Source organism: Pelodiscus sinensis, chromosome 1, assembly GCF_052426305.1.
Source record: "Pelodiscus sinensis isolate ZL-2025 chromosome 1, ASM5242630v1, whole genome shotgun sequence".
Classification (NCBI taxonomy): domain Eukaryota; kingdom Metazoa; phylum Chordata; order Testudines; family Trionychidae; genus Pelodiscus; species Pelodiscus sinensis.
In genome coordinates, this window is record NC_143052.1 from 28,557,813 (window position 1) to 28,581,063 (window position 23,251).

Sequence of the window (23,251 nt, forward strand, 5' to 3'; positions counted from 1 at the left end):
GACCGCGCGAGACAGAAAAGAGCGCGAAAGCCGCGAGCCCGCAGCACATGCGCGGTCCGGCCAAACACTGCTCATCAGAAGCTTCTGTCTGCGGTGCCAGGGCAAGCCCAGCACCCATAAGTGGAGCACCCACGGGGACATCCCCGAAGAAGAACGGTGGTTTTGTCAAGCTTTTGAGAACGTGTTTTAGATCGCAGATGGGGACCGATGGGTGGACGGGTGGAAAAGTGTTCTGTAAGCCTTTAAAGAATCGTTTACTTAAAGGATTAGCGAGGAAGGAAGTGCCATCGATAGGTGGTGAAAGGCTGCTATGGTTGCCGCATGTACCCAGATTGGACTAAGAGCGAGTCCTGATTTTTTGAGGGATAATACGTAGTCCAAAAAAATAGAAAAAGGGGCGGAAGCCCGGACGTGTTGTGTGCAAATCGTTACACCAGTGAACAAATCTGTTCCACTTGTATAGGAGAGTCTTCTACTATTAATTAATATCTCCTTCACCGGTTCTGAACAGGTCATCTCGGCATCCTGGAGCCATGGAGGAGCCAAGCGTGGAGATGAAGCTTGCGAAGGTCCGGATAGAAGGTTGTGCCGTGGTTTTGTGATAGAAGGTCGTGATAGAGCGGGAATTGAAACGGGTCCATTGTCACCATCCTGTGAAGATAAGGGTACCACATCTGTCTGGGCCACGCAGGTGCCACCAGTATAACTCAGGCCTGGTCTGTCCTGATTTTGTTAGAGGGCATGGGGAAAAGGCGTAGAAGAGATGAGTATTCCAAGAGATGGAAAAGTTCTCTCTGAGGGAGTGTTTTCCCAAGGCCCCTCTGGAACAATAGAGGTGGCACTTTCTGGGAGACTGGAGGCTGCTGGGGTGACTTGATGAGCTAGACACCAATTCCAGAACCTGATGGCTTCTGTGCACAGGGATAGTGAGCGCGCGCCGCCCTAGTGATTGATATAGTACATGCAGGTGGTGGTGTCTGTCATGATGGTGATGGATTTGTGTGCTATGAGCTGGGCGAAATGTTGGCACACATATCTAACTGCTTGTAATTCGAGGAAGTTTATATGGAAAGTTTGTTCCACTAATAACCATTTGCCCTGTGTTGTAGCATTCCCTAAATGAGCCCCCCCAGCCCAGAAGGGAAGCATCCATCATCAGTGTGAGCGTAGGTGGAAGACTCTGGAAGGGAACGCCTTCTAACATGTTTTGTGGGACCATCCACCATTGGAGAGAATTGAGGATGCCAGGCAGAATAGATACCATTTTGGAGAGCTGATCTTTGGATGGCCTGTAAACTGTTGCCAACCATGATTGTAGACCCCTCATGTGGAGTCTGGCTAGTTTGACCACATACATCGTAGATGCCATATGGACTAGAATCTTGAGGCTCCATCATGGTAGGAGCTGTGCATGCGGTAGGGATAAGGTTGCAAATGGTGGTGAACCTGTGTTCGGGTAAGGTGGCCTTTGCTGATACTGTGTCAAGGTAGGCACCTATAAATTCCAGCCTCTGTGTAGGTATTAGAGAGGACTTTGCGTGATTGATATGAAAGCCAAGGTTTGTCAGAAGGCATATCATGGTATCGGTCATGGCTTTGGCTTCTTCAAAGGAAGATCCTTTTATGAGGCAATCGTCCAAATACGGGTATATCATGACCCCTTGACGCCAAAGCGCGGCCATTACTACTGCCAGAGTTTTGGAAAACACTCTTGGAGCAGTCAAAAGACCAAAGGGGAGCACTCGGTATTGTTAATGCTGGGTCCCTATCCTGAAACGTAGGAAATGCCTGTGAGCTGGGTGTATCATAGGGTACATCTAAACTACATGGCTCCGTCGACGGAGCTACGTAGATTTGTTTGTTCAGCAAAGGGAAATGGAAGCCGCGATTTAATTAATCGCGGCTTCATTTACATTTAAATGGCTGCCCTGCTCTGCCGATCAGCTGTTTGTCGGCAGATCGGGGCAGTCTGGACGCTCCCCTGCCGACATGAAAGCCCTTTATCGACCTCCCTGGAAAACCTCATCCTATGAGGCATAATGGGGAGGTCGATAAAGGGCTTTCAGGTCGGTGCGGGAGCGTCCAGACTAGCGCACTGAGTCGACAAATAGCTGATCAGCTGTTTGTCGGCTCAGCGCAGCAGCCATTTAAATTTGCCTGTCCTTGCCTTCGGAGAGAGAGCTTTGTATGTCCGAGTGAGTCGGGTAAGTCGGCTCAGTGACTGGAGCAGTAGTGGTTGAAGAGGCTGGAGGTGGCCTCGAAACTGTGGAAGGCACACAGTGGTGGCTCTTCTTGGGCTGTGATTGCCATTGGGTGACGTATGGTAGAGGAGGATAGGCATACTGTTGCGCATACCATGGTGGTGGAGGAGGAGGGTATACATACTGCACCGTGGTAGGTTACCAGGAGGGTGGTCTAGGTGCAGGACTGGAGTGTTGAGATGAGCATCTACTCCTTGATTCAGTGCCTGCATTGCTGGGGGATTGAGAAACCACAGAAGAGTGTCAGGAGTTCACATGCTGGACAGAGGAACCCGGTGTAGATTGTGCTGAAGGTGTATGGCTTCGCGCTGGGAACCGGTAATGTGTGCAGTTGTCTCTTGGTGCCGAATGGTGCCGTTTCGGCGATGGCGGTAATAATGTAGATGCCGGCAGCAATGTGGGTGCTGGGGAGGGGAGGGGAGGGGAGGATAGGAGCCGGGGGCATTGTCGGTACCATTGGCACCGTTGGTGCCACGAGTGATGGCGGTGCCACGATGTGCCCCAGTGCAGGATGTTCCATCGGGGGGGGGGGGGGGGGGCACCGGTGCACAGCTTCTTAGACGGTGCCACCTTATTATGATGTTTCGTTGCCGGGCTGTCGGAGCTGTGGGCAGTTGGAGCAGACGGAGTCGCAAATGGCTCCAGTGCCGTAGATCGTGGTGCCGATGACCTCTGTCTCGGCTCCAAATGGGCTCTTTTGTGCATCCCCACCGACTTATATGGTGCCGTGCCAGAAGTCCCAGACTTATCCCCGGTGCTGACCCATGCGGCTGTCGGTGCTGAGGGTAGAGAGGGAGTTGGGGAAAGGCCCGTTTTCGAGGCCATACGTCCGGAGTGGGTAGAGGGATGATCTTTTTCCATACCCTTACTCTGGAAAGCCGTTCTTGAAGTCGCTGGAGAGTCCTCAGAAGATGGCCGAAGGGACTTCTCATAGAGGAGCGTTTTAAGCTTGTTAGCCCGGTCACGGCAGGCTGTCGCGGTGAGCCTGGAGCAATGCGAGTACTTTGGAGTTCAGTGAGACTCACCCAGGCACTTAACGCACTTGGCATGCCCGTCAGACATGCGTCATGGCATGATTCGCACCTCTTAAAGCCGAGTGAACCGGGCATGAGGCACTCGGGGGAAATAAGCAGCGAACCACAAGGAGAGAATTTTGTTTGTTTGTTTTAAGTAACTGGGAGAGGAGAAGAGGGCTAAAAAACTTGGATCGTAAGGAAAACTTTGGAATCAACTGGGAAATTATCTATTTAACAGAGATTGAGGAGAACTGAAGGCTCCGTCTACTGCCGAGGACAGTAGAGAAGGAACTGAGGAGCTGCGCTGCACGCCCAATGAATTCCAATGGCACTAGAGGGCGCTATGGCACGTGCGTGGCATAAACTGCTAGAAAAAGTCTCCGGTCGCTGGCATGAAGACGCACCAGCACCTAGAGTGGAGCACCCACGGGGACCACTCGAAGAAGAACCAAGATCTACCCATTTGTAATCCACTTATTTGGGAGAGGGAGTAGCAGCTCTATATTGGTTACTTCCTTCCCACCTGTGTATTGCAGACCACAGAAACTCCCTCCCTCCTGTAATAGACTCCTAATCTCTGAGTAGAGTTACTAAAATCCTCAAAACATAACTAAAAAACTTCAAGTTACAGAGAATCCACCATTTAATTAGTTTAAACCTGAAATTATGCCCCATGCTACAGAGAAAAGTAACCCCCCGCCAAGAACTCTGCCAATCTGACTTGGGGGGAAAAACTCCTTTCTGCCCCCAATGTGGGGATAAGTTAGACCCTGAGCATGTGGACAAGACCTAGACACCCACGGAAGAATTCTCTGTAGTAACTCAGACCCCTCCAGAACTACTGTCCCATCTGTGGTCATCTTTACTGTTAGCAGTCATAGATAATCTACATTCAATTTGCAAGCACTCTTACCATATCATTCCCTCCATGCACTTACCAAAGCTCTTTTGTTGGCTCTCTCAGCCAAGGGCCATGAATTGTATGTGGCTGGAGAAAGACAAACCAGTGCAATGTTATAGGAGGGTCCCACAAGATCTAATTGTTCAATTCAGGTTGGGAAATCTTAGGCTCTAATAACATACTTTTTATACGCAGTCATTTGCACAACAGCTAACGGTGTATCTACCAGGCATGCAGCCAGCAGTTTCCATTTCTTCCTGTTGTGTCACCTGCCTTACTCAGGAGATGTAGGGTGCTCACAGAATTAATTGGGGCTATGTAGCAAATGAGGCTTTTGTCTAAGATACCAAAATTCAATGGCATCATGGCATCATGTTAAAATACAGGAAGACAAACTGACAAAAATTTATATAGAGAATCCAAAGGTCATAAATCTGTGTCCAAACTTTCACAGTGATTTCACGCTACATTTAGAGAACCAGAATGTATGACCAGTTTAAAACTATTTTAGAACACAAACCTAACTATGGAGTCACCAACAGGCTTTCACAATACAGGAGAATCTGAGGGTGTGTCAAAACTACAGGGTTATGTCGACAAAAGTGGACTTTTGTCGACAAAACTATACCTGCATCTACACTGCCGCTGAGTTCTGTCAACATAACGTCGACAGAACTCAGCAGTTTTGTCGACGACTCTAAACCTCATTCTACGAGGAATAATGCCTTTTGTCGACAGAGTTCTGTCAACAGAAGGCGTTGTTACTGTCTGAGTCAGAACTACAACAACGGCTGCCCGTCGCAGGGAGCCATAGCCTATAATACCTCTAAGGCTGGTATAGGGGGCTCTGTCTGTGAGATGGAGTGTTTTCCATATAAGGGCATGTAAATTAATAATCTTCCCCTGCTCGCTCCACCCATTGCAGTGAAAGATCAGCCAATGGGCTGACTTGTGCTCAGGCCTGCTACTCCACCCACTGCAGCAAAAACCAACCTATGGGGTGGTAAGTTCAGAGGCAATAAAACAGGCAGGCAGCCCCTCTCTCACTGGGGATTCGCTTCGAGTGAACGCCTGGCCTGATCACCCAGACGCCTTGCACCCCCCGCTCTTGAGTCTTACTGAGCGTACTCCGAGTTGGTCGACCCGAGTGGAGACAGTTTATGAGCATGTGACCGGTACTTGTGTTCCTGCTGTCTCCAGAACTGGTATAACCCCCAGCCCCCCCCCCCCCCGCCATCATTCCTATCCTAATTGATTTTTTAGTTGTCCTTATTGCTTGCCAAGTGACAGTGGCTAAAAAGTTACCAAGTTAGTTTATAAATAGTTGTGGTTTAGGTTTTTTACTGTTTCCTTGTATAAAGTTGTGTAAATAATCAGCCCTATGGACAATACCAGTGTTAATTCAACTGTTCCTAACCCCTGGGCAGTTATTGGGAATTATTGTGATTTAGAAAAGCCTCAGGGAATTGTTTTGTGTTGTCTGGCAATCTGTTCAATTTTTGTTCTGATGATTGTCTGGCGCCATCAAAATAAAATCAGTTTGTGCTTTTTAAAGCCCCCAGTTGTAGTCTCATCCTTTCCGGCATCTCTTCGAACCTCGTGTATTACGGGGACTGACAGTTACATCTACACTGTCCTTTGCATTTACACTGTCATGTCAACAAAGTGGCTTGCTTTGTCGACAGAACTGGATGTAGTCTAACCACTTTTGTCGACAGAAGCTTTGTCAACAGTATCTGTCAACAAAGCTTCTGTCAACAAAAGCTTGTAGTCTAGATGTATCACCCTGTAAGTTACTGAACACCAGTTATGAACTGAATGGTCAACCACACACCTCATCTGGAAATGGAAGTTTTCAATCACGTAGCACAAACAAAGAAAAAAAACAAACAAATACCATACAGTACTGTGTTAAATGTAAACTACTAAAAAAATTACAGGGAAAGTTTAAATTTTTTTTGACAAGGCGAGGAACCTGTTTTTGTGCTTCTTTCATTTAAATTAAGATTGGTAAAAGCAGAATTTTTCTTTTGCATAGTAAAGTTCAGAAGCTGTATTACGTCACTGCTCAGTTGTAAACTTTCGAAAAAAAATAGTGGTTTGTTCAGAGTTATGAACAACCTACATTCCTGAGGTGTTTATAACTCTTGATGTTTTACTGTATAAGATATAGCGTATCACTACATCCAACTTTGAAATCTAATGAGAAATATTAACTGCTTAAAAGTACATAGAGAACTATATAACATTTTATGGCACAAACTACAGAACAGCGTATCCTACTCAAACTACAGGGGGTATGTAAGTGGGCAGACTCTAGTTACAAAAATTGGCATCTGGACAAGACATCACAAGATCTTCAATGACACAAGCAGTCAAACTTTTTTTTTTTTTGGTAATAAAAAGTTTAAAATTTATTTTCTTACAGAGTTTTCTCATTTTTTGTTTGGGTCTTACTGCTTTTCTTTTTTAAAATGAGCAAAATCAATGACAAATCTTAAATTATTAATTCAGTTATCTTAGAAAAAGACTATAATATAATTATTTAGGTAAGGAGCTAAGAGACATGTAAATATTTTTCTAAAAATAAGTTTATTAATTTGTATTACTGTATTTCATTCCGAATACTTCATTTTTAATGAAACGTTATTTTATTTTAAAAAGTAACATACAGTATTCTAATACTCAATATTTCACTTGCTGAGGACCACTGACCCAATTCATATATATTATTTAAATAGATTCTCTTTTTAATCTTTTAGAAAATAATTAACTCCACAAATTGGGCCTGACTCAAAAGCAGGGAAGCTTTTTTTGGGTCAGCAAAAGAAATAAAACACTACGCCTTTTTAAGGATTGCCTATTCCTGCCTTTTTCATCCCCCCACTTGTGGGCAACTTTCTTATGCACTGGGTTTAATGAGGGGGACTCCTTGGCAGAATACAAGTGTACAATTTAAGCCTCCCTGTTACCACACACCCAAAGGGAGGGTTTGAAGCCCATGCTTCTGCCCAGGGTAGTTCCTCTGTTTGTCTGCTGAAAAACATTTCTTGATTGAAAGATGCTTTTGACATGCCACATGCAGGTTCCGGGGCAGGATTACTTGGCCCCAGAACCTGCATGGGGCACATCAAAAGCATTTTTCAATTAAGACATGCTTCTATGTCTTTCCCCAGAGCAGGCACGATGAGTCTGGGAAAGGAAGAATAGGGAGGAGATGCTGGGTCTGGCCAGCCCAGGGCTCCTCTGGCAGGGGCATGGGAGAGGTTGGGGGGCCTATGGCCCCAGCCAAGCGAGGGAGGCAGGGGTCCCATTAATTTATTCCCTGGGGCCTTGAACTGCTGTCAGTGGGCCTGCTTGTATGCTCGCTAGGGGATACATGGTGCAGTCCATGTGGCACTGAGACTTGGCTGCCGCTAGTCTCACCCTTCCACCCAAAGCTGAGCTCCCTCCACACACACATTGCCCAGGGCCCGGCAAAGTCTGTCACCAATCCTGGACAAGAAGATAAACTATTTTTCTTAAACTCTCAAACTTTGTACATGGGGCAGGAAGCAGTGGCGTTCCACCAGTAGTACTGGGACCAGGTTAAAAAAAGTGGAGAGGTGGGCTTGAGGACTGCCCTCCCCAAGATGGAACAGATTACACAAAGGAGGGGTGACCCGCATGGGATAAATTATTGCCTGCGAGTTTCACAGATGTATTACTTAATAAAGTCGTAGTCTGGTATTATTAATTACACTCCTAGCAATGTGTCTTTCTTCCTACAGCATATGGCAATTTGAAGATTGCCAGTCCTGAATTTTATATACCTCTAAGCACACAGATGAGGTTATTTTTGTGAGAGGTAAATAATCTTGCTTGAGTGCAGGGTAATTCTGACCACACTAGCAATAAAAAACAAGAGCTGGGAATTGAAGATACTCCTGGACTTTGAAGGGACAATCGTAGCCAAAACTATTGAAAATCAAAAAACATTACTAAAAACACATACTGAATCAGCTTTATTAGATTAAGAAGCACAACTTCTACAAAGAAGTAAACTGTGTGGTGTACCATTATAGGTTTTTTAACACAAAATCCATTCCAGAAAATAGATTTTAATAATTATATAGACTCATAGCGTTGAAAGAGATCTCAGGAGATCGAGTCCAACCTCCTGCCCAAAGCAGGACCAACCCCAAATAAAGCACTCCAGCTGAGGCTTTGTCAAGCCGGGACTTAAAAACCTCTAGGGGTAGAGATTCTACCATGTCCCTAGGTAACCCATTCTAGCGCTTCACCACCCTCCTAGTGAAATAGTTTTTTTCTAATACCCAACCTAGACCTCCCCCACTGCAGCTTGAGAACACTGCTCCTCACTTCATCCTCTCTGGAACCCTCCTTCAGGTAGTTAAAGGCTGCTATCAAATCAAATGTTTTAATTAATTTATACACTGAAATTTAGAAACAAGGATTCCATTTCTTTCTGTGTTGAAAATTATACATGAGTGGAGAAAGTTAAACTGCATATACCAGAAAAAACCCTAATACTTGCTTTGAAATCTAGTCACAGACGGATTAACATCTTGTGATACAATCCCCAGTAGTAAAGCAGCTGACAAGATGAGTAATGGACTGCATCCGATTATCTTCAGCTCTGTGGCAATCATTTTCCATCAGTTTCTCATCTGTTAACCAACAGCCCCTGAAAGAAGGTCACCATTCTGTCAACTTCTTTTATTTTTTTTTTGCCCAATGAGTAGGTTTTAAAAATGCAGGGAACACATACATCTCTGTAAATTAAGAGGTCTAATTACATTGTCATTGTCTGGAGTATAACTGGCTTACATGCACATTGCATGATTTGTTAAATTCCGTAAGTAATATAGTTTCCAAGAAGTAAATCATACCATTTCTACATATAATGTAGAACTCTAATACAGTTCCCCTTTTAATGCAATCTATTCTTTTTCTCTTAAAAGGAAGCTTGCCTGTATTTAATGGCATCTCAAATTAAGGGCTAGTAACATTCAGGTCCGCATATTAATACATTTCTCATTGAATCAAACTTACAAAGCCATATTCCTAGCAACTGGAGAGCTAGACATTGTCAAACAGAGAACTGTATATGTATTAATGAAACAAGTAATTCCTGCATAAACAATATCGTGGAAGGTTTACCAGGACCTGCACTGTATACACTCTGCCTGATTCTAATGTAATACCAGAGTGAACGAGACAAGCACAACAGAAATAATTATTTGTACCCGTATAAAGCTATATATCATCAGGATTGGCCCACAGTATTTATTACTTTTGTTATTAATTCAGTAAATGTTTTGGGGCATGCCAAACCAACTCTGTATGTTGAAAAGGTCTTATAATCATAAAAAATTGATCATATCTTCATCTATATTGTGACTACTTTATACAGCACCACTGGTGCAAAGCACCTCTAGTGCAGGCACAGCTGGCCAGGAAAGTGTTATCCCATCACAGAACAATCTTCCTGTGGTACACAATCAACGTAATGGCTCCTGCATAACCCCTTTGGTTGGTGTAAAAGACACCATCAAGGCTTCTCTGTACCCTGACAATCTCTAAGTGTTAAAATGAACAACTGGAGCTACTAGCAAGCAACATAAATTAGATGAGCCCTCCAACTGCTCTGTTCCAGTGCACAGCCAATCAGTATTGCCAAAGTACAGAGGTGCCTTTGAATGAGATCCTTAGGCTGTGGCTATCCCACAGAACTTATAGTACCACAGCTATACCTCTTTAAGCTCTCTACTGTAGCTTTCCTCACATTGGCTTAACTACTCCAGCTTTCCTACCAACATAGTGCTGCCCGTGCCGGCGCTTATTTCACTATAATTTATGTGGCTCAGAGGGATGGTTTATTCACACCTTTGAGCAATGTAAATTATACCAACATAAAATGTAGTGTAAATATAGCCTGCACTCCTAAGTTACTCCTGAAAATGGGACATTAACTTTTACAGAAATGCCTTTCTTAGAGGTCTACATTCCATCTCACCATATAAAGTCCAAGGAAAACGATCAGAAATTAGATTCCATTCCCTACCATTACATTTTTTCTGCCTCAAACATTTTAAAAATTAGACTCAGTTTCACAAATCTTACTCGCATGAGCATTTCTTACGCATGTGAGTATGTACAATTGAGCCAATGGGACTCTTTGAATGAGTAGTGGTTGCAAGATTAGGTCTTTGGATCTAGCACAGTTTACATTAACATAGTGGTTCTCAATTCGTTTCAGTTCACGGACCACCAGGCCAATCAAAAGATTTTCCTGGACCACCTCCTTTTTTGACATGATACAAAAGCAACTGCTCAGCACGATGGCGGCAGCTACACTGATGCTCAGAACCTCAGATGGAAGTTATTGGCAACACAAGGTGGTTGCGTCCTAGGTAATGCGCCGCGAGCTTGTGAACAAGACAAAAAACAGCCTAATGGCGGCGCCTGCTCATGCCGTGTGACTATGGACAATGTTCCCATGGACCACCGAAAAAATCACCATGGACCACCAGTGGTCTATGAACCACCAGTTGAGAACCATAGCATTAACACAAGTTAAATTGAAAAAGCTGGGAAATGGTAAAAGCAATACTGGTTATGTTTAGGCTAAAAACACTATATATAGTAAGGGAACAAATTCTGATCTCAAATACTTTGGAGCAACTAGTGTATGAAATGTGCATCCATACATCTGCTGGCAGAAGATGACTCTAAGAGGAGGTCTCTGTACCTTCAAGTATACCGTAACTTTCTGGTATGGACCATGATTCAGCAAAGCACTGCTGTCTCATTGTTCATCTCTACTCCCCCATCTGTTAGTATCAAATTGTTTTTGATCTTATACAGGTTGGAACTCTTTGGTCTGGCACGGTCAGGACCTGACTGGTCCCAAATGAGAGAATTTGCTGGACCAAGGGAAGTGTCCCCTGTCACCGGCCCTGAGCCAGCCAGCCTCTGCCTCTGGCCCCCTCTACCGTCTCCCCAGCCGGGCTATTTGCCCTACTGCCACTGGCTGCCATGGATGGCAGGGGTTCTCTGGCCCAATACTACCATGGTTCTCTGGCCTCACGCTGCTGCAGGTAACTGGATTTTTATGGATCCGTGCTGCCGTGGGCTGCTGGCATTCTCTGGTCCCATGCTGCTGCGGGAAACTGGAATTCTTCAGCCCAAAGCTCTGCATTACTGTGGGAAGCCAAGGTTCCTCAGCCACAGCACTGCTGCAGGGCTCCAGCCCCACTGCCCCCAGCACCCACTGGGCTGCTAGCCCTTCTGCCTTTAGACTCCCAGGTTCTCTGGTCCAGGAGCATCTGTGCTGGACCACGGATGTTGCTGGATCAGTGAGTGCTGGTTTTTTAGAGGTGCAACCTGTACTTTAAGGAGTAATCACTTCCAGGTGGAGATGGTCTTTTTGTTCTGTGTTTTTACAGCACTTAGTACAATAGGTTCCTGGTCTATGACTAGATCTCAGGGGCATAACAAATAAACAATCACACACCACAAAAGCACTCTGAGGTCTTCCAGAGTGGGAAAACAAAATATTTAGGTATTTGCCTAATTTTACAATAAGATACACAAAAAGCAGTAGCCAAGTACTGCAAGCTAAAATGCCATAGAGACAATAATTTGTTTATACTGTTTTATAGACTATACACTGACAATAAATACAATATTTTTATTCCAGTTAATTATATATCATATGGTAAAATGCGGAAGTCAGCAATTTTTCAGTAATAGCGTGCTGTGACTAGGGATGCTAACTAATGTATATTTGTATAAACGTGTAACCACTGGATTTTTTTAGCAGTAGCAGGGAGGGGTGGCAGGGAAAGAGGTGCAGGTAGCTCAGAAAAATGGCTTCCTATGTGTTCTCATTCTTGCCTGCCCCCCTCACATCCCACACTGCTCCCTCTTTATCAGGCTCCAGCTCCAGCACATGACCAGGGCAGGCCACGTGGTGGCTGCCCAGCTGCTCCTGAGGTGGAGGGAGGATTTGAACTCAAACCCACAGCCCCAGGTTCCAGAGACTAATGTCTTATCTATTAGGCCACTGGGACCCTCCCTACCTTTAGCAGATGACAGCTCCAGCCCTGGGGAAGCTGATGGTGGCTACCCAGCTGCTCCTAGGGCAGGCAGCCTGCGCTGTGGCAGCCCACCTCCAGCTCTGTCACATGGCCAGGGTAGGCCATATGGTGGTTGCCCGGCTGCTCCAGCCCTAGAGGAAGATCCAGCCCTAAGGAAGCTGGTAGTAGCTGCCCAGCTGCTATGCGGGAAGGGGTGGGGGAGGGGTGCAGAGAAGAACAGGATGAGAATCCACAACTCCAGGCTCCTGAGGCTGAGGTCTTATCCATTAGGCCAGTGAGACCCACCCCACAGAGGCAACACAGGGCGGTGTGGGAGACAGGTGACTCTGCGAGAGCGTATCAGTTAATTGTGAAAACGACTACACATTAACATCCATAGCTGTGACACTTTTGTATTTTTATGTCCGATTTTGTAAGTTTTTAAATGAGGTGAAACTTGACAGTACACAAGACAAATCAGACTCTTGAAAGGAATAAAGTAGTCTGGAAAGGTTGAGAAACACTGTCCTACATGACATAATAGCATGGGAAGGATTCAGATTCAGAAGATAGAATATTAGTTTATATTTTAATATGACAATGGAAACAAGAACATTTTAAAGAGACTTTATATCTGTGCATTATATAAAATTCTCCTTTTGACAGTCTTCCTTATTACAATATATTGTAGATAGACTGAAATAAGTCCATTCCTTTTATAGTCTGGAGTCATTAGTATTGTAGTTGCTCAAATCAACTGCACAGACTCCACATTTAGCTTAATGCTGCCTACTCAGAGGATTACAAGATTATTTTAGATGGCATGTACTGAAGGCTTGTAAAATCCAAGTGATAAAACTGCATTCCCATGTGCTCTTATGAAACTGGCTTCATTCCATAGCTCAAAAAGTATAACCCATTTTCTAATATTGAAGTGTCAATAAATTGCTGAACATCAGTGTCATAAAAACAAAGATGTTCAAAGTTTTGCAGTCCCTATTACCACACAATAATATTAATGTGGCAGTGAGGCAAATTGATTTAAAGATAGCTTTGAAAACAAAATTAGACCATCTCTCATACTTTTAGACTAACATATATAAACTACTAATTAACTTTGATAATTACTTAAATGAAATCAAGAGCTCTGTTCTTAATATATCAAGTTAATATTTTGTATCAAATTCAGATGAAAGAAATGTGAACAAAAGAATACACACTATATTCAATATCAGACATAAATGCAAGAGGGTACCAAACATAGGACTTATTTTTTAATGTGTTTGTCTCCATTACATCCTGAATAGCAGATCCATTCATGATGCAAGTTGAAAACTTAATGAATACAATAACCTCCCATCTGTGAATTATCAGACCTCTGTGTGTTTAACATTGCTATTCTAACACTAAAATACCATACCCACTCTGATATGCTGCTTCCAAGCAAGTTCTTACTTCACAACCATCCCCCACAACTTATTTTTTCTATGAAAATGCTGGTATTTTGACTGGGATATGAAAAACATCTTTATTGTGAAGTCTCTTTGAAATGTAAAACAATACAGAGAATATATGCTATTTTCTGCAGGCTCGTGGAATAAGGCTTTGCATACTAATACACACAGAGTTCTCCATCTGTAGACAAAAATCTGCCTTATAGAAACACAGATTTGAGAACATCACTCAGGAAACTGAAGATATTTAAAGGACAACCTAAATATTTTTCCCACCAATAAAGCAAGAATACAAGTGATTAAATAATTTTGTACAGCACAACCTCGTGGGACTGAACTAAGGAAAATCCATTTGCACTATTTCTATAGCAACATAATTGCTGAATGTTAGGCTATGAACAAAAGCTATCATTTTCTGTAGTACAATTCATCATTATAGAAACAGACTAATTCAGAATGTGTTCTGAATAAAGCCGTGATATCTTCTCAGGGTAGTTAAGATTAAACTGTAAAAAAAAAAGATTAATTCATTTAACTATTGTCTAATTTATCTATTGCAGGTAAATATATTCAGTAAACACCAATGTATTTTTTAAGTCTTCCTTTTACTGCAGGACATAGAATTTCATAATACTGAATTTGATCACTTTAAGCAAAATGTGTAATGGTTTTCAGATTTCCAGCAGCGCAAAATTAAAAAGGGTGGTTTTATGCAACTGAGAAAGTAATTAAAACTGTTTAAAAATATAACTTCCTGAACTAGAAAATAAAGATTAAGAGCATATAGTTTTAAAACTCACCAATACGCACTTAGATCATTCCTAAGAAAATCTATTTGCAAGCAGTAAAAATATTTAGCTTAAATATAATATCCTATGTATTTTAAGTGCTTAAAAACATTAAATTAATTCTCTCAGACCTATGAAAGATAAACATTAACTGTAAAAAAATATATCTAATGCTTCAGGAAGTCAGTGGCCACCCAAGAGACTTAACATTGTCTTCTACCCAGAAAACAGGTCCGGTATGGGCAGCAGTGTAAGGTTTCCCGAATTCTTCTAATGTGCTTTTAACTTGACCTTGACAAAAGAATGGTTACCCATGTTTTGTAACTGTTGTACCCTACAACATATTGCTTGTGTCCATTCCATTCTAGCCGTATACCTGCACACATGCAGTTTTTTGAGATTTTTGTGTTAGTGGTTCCCTTCAGGTCAGCAGCGGTGCCCTCTGAATTGCTGCACTCATGAGTCAACTTATAAATTGACCCAGCCCTAGACTCTGTCATTTCTTTCCTGTCAGCAACTCTGATAGAGGGGTAGGAGGGTAGGTAATGGAATGGACATAAACAACACAATGAAAAACAGTTATAAAAGGTAAGTAACTTTTTCTTTAAGGATTTGCTTATGACGATTCTATTCTAGATGACTCAAAAGCAGTGAGTATGGAGGCGGGGTTGGAGTTTACAGCTGTGTGGCTTAAATGGGTAAGGGCATACTGAGATGTGAATGTCTGAATGGATGACCAGGTAGCGGCTCTGCAAATATCTTGAATTGGCAGTTGGGTCAGGAAGCCTGCCACTGAGGCTTGAGCCCTAGTCATGTGGGTAGTTGCAATTGCTGATGGAGGTACTTTTGCCTGCTCATAACAAAAGCAGATTCAGGCAGTAATTCATGATGTTCTCTAGGTGGACACTGGAAAAACTTTCATCCTGTCTACCAATGTGATGAGTAACTCCGTCTACTTCTGGAACTGCTCAGTCCTTTCAATGTAAAAGGCCAGCACTCTCCTGATATCCAGAGATTTGTAATCTATGCTCCTCCGCTGAGGCTTTGAGAAGAAGACAGAAAATAAAATGTCCTGGCTCATATGCAACTGTGAAAGAACCTGGGGCAGGAAAGCTGTGGCCTTTGCTGCTTTGATCTCTTCGCTAGTCCTTATAATTACTTACAATGTATCTTTGGTAATTATTTGTTTTATTTTTTAATCTAAACCAGAAAGTTTGGAGTTAAATGCATGGGAATCTAGGCTCAGGGGGACTGTTGCATTTCCTTTCCAAATTAAGGGAGAGTAACAAATTCATGGGTAACGAATTCATGATGATTTGTGTTTGGATAGGATGGTACAGTTCTGGAGTCCTAAGATGGGATGCTGGTGGTTATTTTGGCTGTAGCTTCTTTATGGTTGGTTAATGCAGAAAGCTTGAATGTAACTGCAGCTGTGTGTGCCCCCTACCTATGTGGAATTGTAAGACTGGAAGAGTGTCTGCAGCTTGTCATAGCAGCACAGTGAGAGAGGGAGCTAGGCTGGTGGGTCAGAGGTCTCACAGTTCCAGGTGGCACCCTGTCAGGAATTTGTCACACTCATGGCAAGATAAGAAGAACCTACTGAAGTAGTCTGCTAACTCATTCTTGATCCTGGGGAGGTGCGCGGCTACAAGATTAATTGCATCCTGAACACAGAAGCTCCACAGCCAGACAACTTCTTGGCAAAGGGCTGACGAGTGGGATCCAGCTTGCTTGCTGATATAAAACATTGAGGCAGCGCTGTCCATCAGGATCTGGACCACCCTGGCCCTCAGATGAGGCAGGAAAGCTTGGCAGGCCAAGTGAACCACTATGAGTGGCCTCGCATTGAGGTGGGCTCCCTCGCTCAGGTCCAAGGCATCAGAAACCAGGGTCAGCAATAGGGATAGGGCTGTGACAGGAACCCCCTCTGTCCATTCCAAGGACATTTGGATGTGGTCCGGGCACCCTACCAGGTCTAGATCATGCCTGTTGGGGGTGCAGACCAACATCAGCATGCTTGCAGCAGTCAGAGATAGAGCCAAACATGACGGATCATGGAAGTGCATGCTGCTATGCGGCCTAACAATATCAGGCAGATGTGGGCGGTGGTGGGTGTGTGGTCTCTAGCATGCAATATCAAGGCCAATGTGTCTTGGAAACGAGCCCCCGGAGGAAAGGCGCTGGCCCACATGGAATAGAGGGCCACTCTATTAATTCTATCCACTGCACTGGTATGAGGACTAATTTCTTTTCATTTATTAATAGGCCCAGGTCATGACAAAGCACCAAATAGAGCCTCCTCTGCACCTGATCCCAAGATCTGCCCTTGATGAACCATTCATCGAGCTATGGACAGATCTGGACACCTCAATGCCCCAGAAAAACAGCTACATGCACCATATATTTTGTGAGCACCTGTGTGGCCGACGAGAGACTAAAGGGCAGCAGTGAATTAGAAATAATGTTTGCCCACAAAAAAAAAAAAAAAAAAAAAAAAAAAGAGAGAGAGAGAGGAATCGTTTGTGTCCTTGGAAGATGTAAATGAAAATAAGCATCTTTCAAATCAAGAGCAGTGTACCTGTCTCCCATATCCAAGGAAGGAATGATGGAGGCCATGCAGAACTTCAACTTGTTGAGATATTTGTTGAGACACCATAGGGCCAGAATGGGTCTTATGCTCCCTTTCATTTTGGGGATTAGAAAATATCAGGAGTAGAATCATTTCCCCCTCATTTGCAGAGGGACCACCTCCACAACCCCCAACTGTAGGAGGCTGTCAACCTCCTGAGCGAGGAGTTGCTCATGACAAAGGTCTCTGAAGAGGGACAGGATGGGGGTAGGTAGTAGAGAGGAATGGCAGAGAATTGCAAGGTGTAGCCAAAGATATAATGCCGAACACTGAGTGATCCAAAGTCACCCACAACCAGGCTGAATGAAAGAGGTAGGCAGTTGAAAGAGTGATGTGAATCTAGGAATTTGACTGGAAAGCTTTGTTTCTTCAGAAACAAAATACAGGACTATGTAGCACTTCAGCTACACCAGACTAACACGGCTACATCTGTATCACTATTCTTGTTTCTTCAGGTGCTTCTTCAGAACCAGCAAAACAGAACAGTACTGGGCAGGCACCGGGGCTGGTGGTGTGCTTCTAATCAGCAGTGGGCACAGAGTCAGAGCAGAAAGGCTCCAATACCAGGCAAAGCATAGCCTCCATGAGGGAGGCCTGCTGACGAATGTCATTTTCTTTTGGGGTTCTAGGCCAAAAGTTATTGCAGATTCAACACTTGTCCTTGATGTGCAACTCTCCCAAGTACTTGAAGATGGTGTTGTAGCTATCACTAATGGGCATAGGTCTGTTATAGGCAGAACAGGGCTTAAAACCCAGGGACCAAGGCATGCCCCATCTCAGGGATAAGTCCCCAGCTACCTAAGGTACTAACTACTAACACTTAACATCTACTTACTCACTAACTACCGTAAACAATTATATGCAAAGAACAATAGTGAAGAGTTGAGAGAAAAAACACTATATACTTGTGAGGCAAGGAGAAGATACTCCAATCAACCATCATGGGCAGCAAGAAGGAACTGAAAAGGGTGTAGAACAGGTGACACCTAATATACTGATGTATAAGTGCGGCACTTCAAAGGGTGCTACTGCCAATCTTACTAGTACAACTGAGGCAAAAATCTCCAACAACTGATACACACCCCTAGAATGGAATCAATATGAGCAAACACTCAAAGAAGAACCACATACCAAGGTGAGGAGTTAATTTTTTCTGTGGGTCTACTTAGTCCTTCGCCTCTCTGGTGAGACTGGAAAGAATGATAATTAATGCAAACAATGGTTTTCTTAAGAGTATTCTTGTTCACCAGAAACCAGACTGAAACTGTCCAGTCATTTCACATTAGTTTTCACTTGTCCTGAAACCCAGCAAGCCATTTATTAACTGTTATACTTTACCAATGGCATATAAAAAAGAATTAGAATACAATCAAATGAATGAAGTGTAAAGTAGTATACAGGCACCCACCAATCCAGAAGGTGTACTATAGTACAGAGTAGTTGGTTTCTTGGAACACTCGGGTTCCAGGCAAAGTTTTCTATAATGTAGATTATCTTAGGACACTACATATCACTATGGGCAGTGGATGGCGATCACCAAAAATACACTGAGCACTAAAACTACACTTGACATACTTTAATCTTTCTTTGATTATTCAGAAGGCACCTCAGGATCATCATCATCAATTATCATTGTAGATGCGAAAGGTGTAGAAGACTGGGCTGAATCTGTAATGACCTTATGACATACCTGGAAGCTGCTTTTATAAATAAATCCCTGATTTCAGATTATTTATTTGTGTTCTGCCTCTTTAAAGTAGAGTGCAGAATATGTAATTGCATAATGTGCTGGGCAGTATACCAGTCCCAGTTATTAGACAGAAGATTTGTATTGGGAGATATCAGAAATGCTAGTTCATTGAGCTCTCTGGTTAACTGAGCACTTACTAACAGAGCTTTAACAATACAAGGGTTTGTTCAACTCCCAATCAGGGTTTAGAAAGAAAACACACTGTGAATAAAAGCAGGAACGGTAGCTCCAAACCTCCAAACACTTACGTATCTGCTTATCTTTAAGCATGTGAAGTCAATAGGGAGTGCTTGTGTTTAAAATTAAGTGAATAAGATCAGGGCTTATATTTTTATTCATGGCTTGTATTGCACCAAACATCATATCTGTACTTAAGCAATTAGCAAAATAAAATAATAATAATAACTACCATCATCATCGTAATTAATAACAGTTTCTGTGCTCACTTGTGCTTCTATAAAATTTTTACAAGAAAATTAAAAAATAGCTATAATAATTAAGGGAAATCTAAATGAAATTATATATTCCCCCAAACTCTGAGAAGGTTGTAATTCTACTGGATTTTCAGTTTTGCCGCTTGGGACCATTTACCATTCTGTCAACAATGGAATATGAAAAACATTCCCCTCTGAAATGAAACAAGCTACTTTTTGGGGGGGAGGGAGGAGAGGTGTCACTGTCACAAAAACAATTGACAGTTTTTTGGGGAAATGCAGATTTATTGGGCACTTTTCTGTCATTGAAATTTTACAGGTCCAAAACTGACAATATAAGATAGACTCCTTATCCGCCAAAATATCCACCAGCAGGTTTGAGAAAAAAAGCTCTCCACAACATGCAAAAAATAGCTCTAGGCATGTTTAATCAGCTTATTTTGAAGTAGTTAATGAAGGAGGTATCATTATCCACACACCACAGATGGGGAAACTATGGCACAGGGATATCATTTGCCCAAGGTCACTCAGCAGACCAGTAGGACCTGGGACTAGGACCCAGGTCTTCTGAGTCCAAATCCAGTGCTTTAAATAACAAACAACAACAACAAAGCCCTTCGGCCCTTAGCACACCATCTTCCCAAAAAATCTGGGGAGATGATGAGCTTTGCAGTCTAATTGGATTAACAACAAATCTGAGCACTAGAAGACCAAAGAGAGAGAAAAATTGCTGCTCATGAAGTGTCCAATTATTGGCCCCCCATTTCGTGCATATCCACTGATCACAATTACAAAAAAAACCCATAAAATGTTTGTCATGATGTTAATTTTTTTTCACTTTTTAATATCACTAACTGAAATGAATGTGGGAGAGGAGGCTCTATAGTATGTGAAAGTCAGAGTTCACTTTCAACTCTGCCTTCTCTATACGATGAGGAAATGGCCTGTCATAAATAAGCCAAATACTGAAATCAATGTTTAGCTTTGCTATCGCTCTTCATCGCACCAGCATTAGTCACTAGCTATTGAAAGGGAAAAGAAATAGGGTAGAACAGCTGAAGTCCTCTACCAGTTCTTTAAAGGCAAATTAAATCTATTTTTAAATGAATACAAAATAATTGAAAAGAACAAGAATTATCAAGAGAACAAATTAAATTATTTTGAAATGTATTTGTAATTTTAAAGTTTAAACTTAACAATTTTAAACTAAAAATTACAAAAACCATTTCAAAACGATAATATAAAAAATCAATTTTTCAAACCTTTACCCAAAAAAATGAGATTAATCCACCAAAATTCTGAATTTTTGTTGGTACTTTTCATCAGCTCACATCTAAATCACTGAAAGAATATCTTGGCAGGTACACAAACTCACTTCATCTTTCAGTATTATTTGTCATTTTTAAGTTTACATGTGTTTCATTGATATCAGTGTAAAGGTTACCTATCATGTAGACTGGAAGTATTTTACCATTGTAGTGTTGAACCCAGGTATTTAGAATTTTTTAAGTGAAAACAAGGCCCCTGTGCCTCAGCTTCTCCATCTGTTAAAGAGTAGAATTTTCCTACTCACATGGGTATTGTAAATCTTAATTAATTAGTATCTGTAAAGAGTCTGGCATCCTCAGATGGAAACGGGTATAGAACTACAAAATATTATTACAATGGCAGGTAATTAGAAGGCAGAAAAGCAGGTGAATGAGACAACAGATGTGGAATTAGGGGAAATGTGGTCTGTGACAGAAGGAGAAATACACCAAAAAAAGTCCCACAAAATAAATAAAGGCAGAGGGTAATGAACCAAAAGGCTATCAGTTTCCCTATTATTAAAAGGCATGTGTTTATCAATCCCAGAATCACTTCTCTCATGTTTCTTCAGCTGGCGCCTATACTGCCATAGTTAGAACAAGACAGCAGGTGGACATGCAAAGTAGTAGTGCAGCTGCTGCAGAAGATGACTATAATAATGATACTGACATCACTAATTGTAATTAATGCACAGAATGCAGAATGGAGAGGTCATCAGGCATTCTGTCCTACAAAATGGGCATAATGCTATTACATTTAGTTTGTTTCACTGTTTAGCTCAGCTTACTAGCAAAATTGAACACAAAAAACATCTAACCTTGTCTCAATACAACCTTTTTCTGATGTCTTGAAGATGATAGTGTCAGCTGTGAACTTGCTATGACTTCGATTACTATGAGATACACACTTTTCATGACTCAGTGCTGGGATTATTTCTTACTGGCAATACACATCATAATTTTGCTCCCCTAGATAGCTGTCTGTACAGCTCAAACTAAGTACATTTACATGACTTCCCAAATTTTAGCTGTGACTAGTATTTGACTGTTTTTGGCTGAAAACCATCAACACTGATTTGTGTGGCTTCATTTCATACGTTCACCTTATGATATTGCACTATACTTTTTCCCAGAGACCTCCCACTGGGTGTTAATATGATAATGGCCCACAGAAGCACTTTAATATATAGTATTTGAATGAGAAAGGACGTAGTAAACAGCACCATTCTAGGCTGGGCTAATTCTTAAAAGATAAAGAGTCGTAAGAAAAACTAATACTGTATTATCTATCTCATTCCTAGAATAAGAACTATCAAGCTTTGTTTTATATTCCTTTAAGATGATCGCAGAGTTTGAGAGATCACTAATCGAGAAGGAGAAATATCGAGAAACAAATACATATTATTTGGAAAATGCAGGTGGCAATATAGGCTCAGTCACACAACATGAAATTAATGGGAGAGGGTGTTCAGTACCTCATAACTGAGGTTCAATGCTTCATGTACTAGAACACAGTATTTCATTTACCTGCCAGTCTTTTCCTAATTAACGCCTCTACCTGTGTTAAACACAATGATAAAGACTTGCCAGTCTCTCTTTCTCCTCCTGACCCCTATTTCCCCTAAGCCTCCCCTGAGCAGCGGGAGAGTCCTCTCCCCATCTAACAGCCACCACTCAAAAGTAAGGAGAGACACTGGGGAAAGCACTGGATCCAGGAGAGGAAGCTGCTCTGTATGGAAGATGGAAAGCTCATTCTGTATGAAAGATGGAAAGCTCATTTACATGAGTTCTCTCACATCCAAACTACTCCACAACTTCTCAATGTGCAGGATTGGCCCCTTTATCTGAAGGGTCATCTTCCTTTTTAAGAGTCTGGTTTATTGCAGAGCCGCTTTGTGAAAACCAAGGAACAATGGATCATTTTTGCAAGAGCAAATTTTTGGTATGAAGAGATGTTTCCCAGCCTAAAGATTATCCAATTCTTTGGATTTTAAAGAGAGGGGAAAATACTAGTCATTTCCTCTTACAGAAAAATGTAAAAGTGTCTGGCAATGTTATACTCATGTATTTCAGAGTGAGCTTAAGTACGAGACAAGAATGTTCACTGTGCTAAACCTTTATTATTTGATTTTACTGTCGAGAAGTATTTACACATGAATAGTTTTCCAAGACCATTTCAGAAATTAAATCCATGTGAATTATTAATTCAGAAATATGCACAGAAAAGGAGATGTCTGCATAAAAACCAGACCCTAAAACTTCTTTTGTTTTTGTTGTTCCCCATTTAATAATGCAGACAAAACGGCTTCAATATTGCTGTTTCTAGCCCTAAAGGAGACCATTAATCAAATATTCCAAATAAGAATAGAAACAATACAAATGAATGGACAAGAATGGGCATTCATATCTGTGCCTTTGTAGGGAAAAGAACAGCCATGATTATTTTTTCAGAGAAGAAATTGCCAAAAAAATAGAGAAACAGATGGCTGAGAACACTAGATACCACATGAAGACATATTTTCCTATGAAAACTAATGCACAACATTAATTATTCAAACTACACAGTATATTATGGGATGACAATAATGATCACTAATAAAAACTGACAATGGCATCTTATCGGTTCT

At 42.1% G+C, this 23,251-nt stretch overlaps 1 protein-coding gene across 2 annotated transcripts in view; it reads right to left on the minus strand.

Annotated features, from left to right (window-relative positions):
- COG5 (component of oligomeric golgi complex 5) overlaps window positions 1-23,251 on the minus strand; it is a 347,964-nt gene that overhangs the window by 77,387 nt on the left and 247,326 nt on the right. The gene's annotated exons all lie outside the window — the stretch shown is intronic.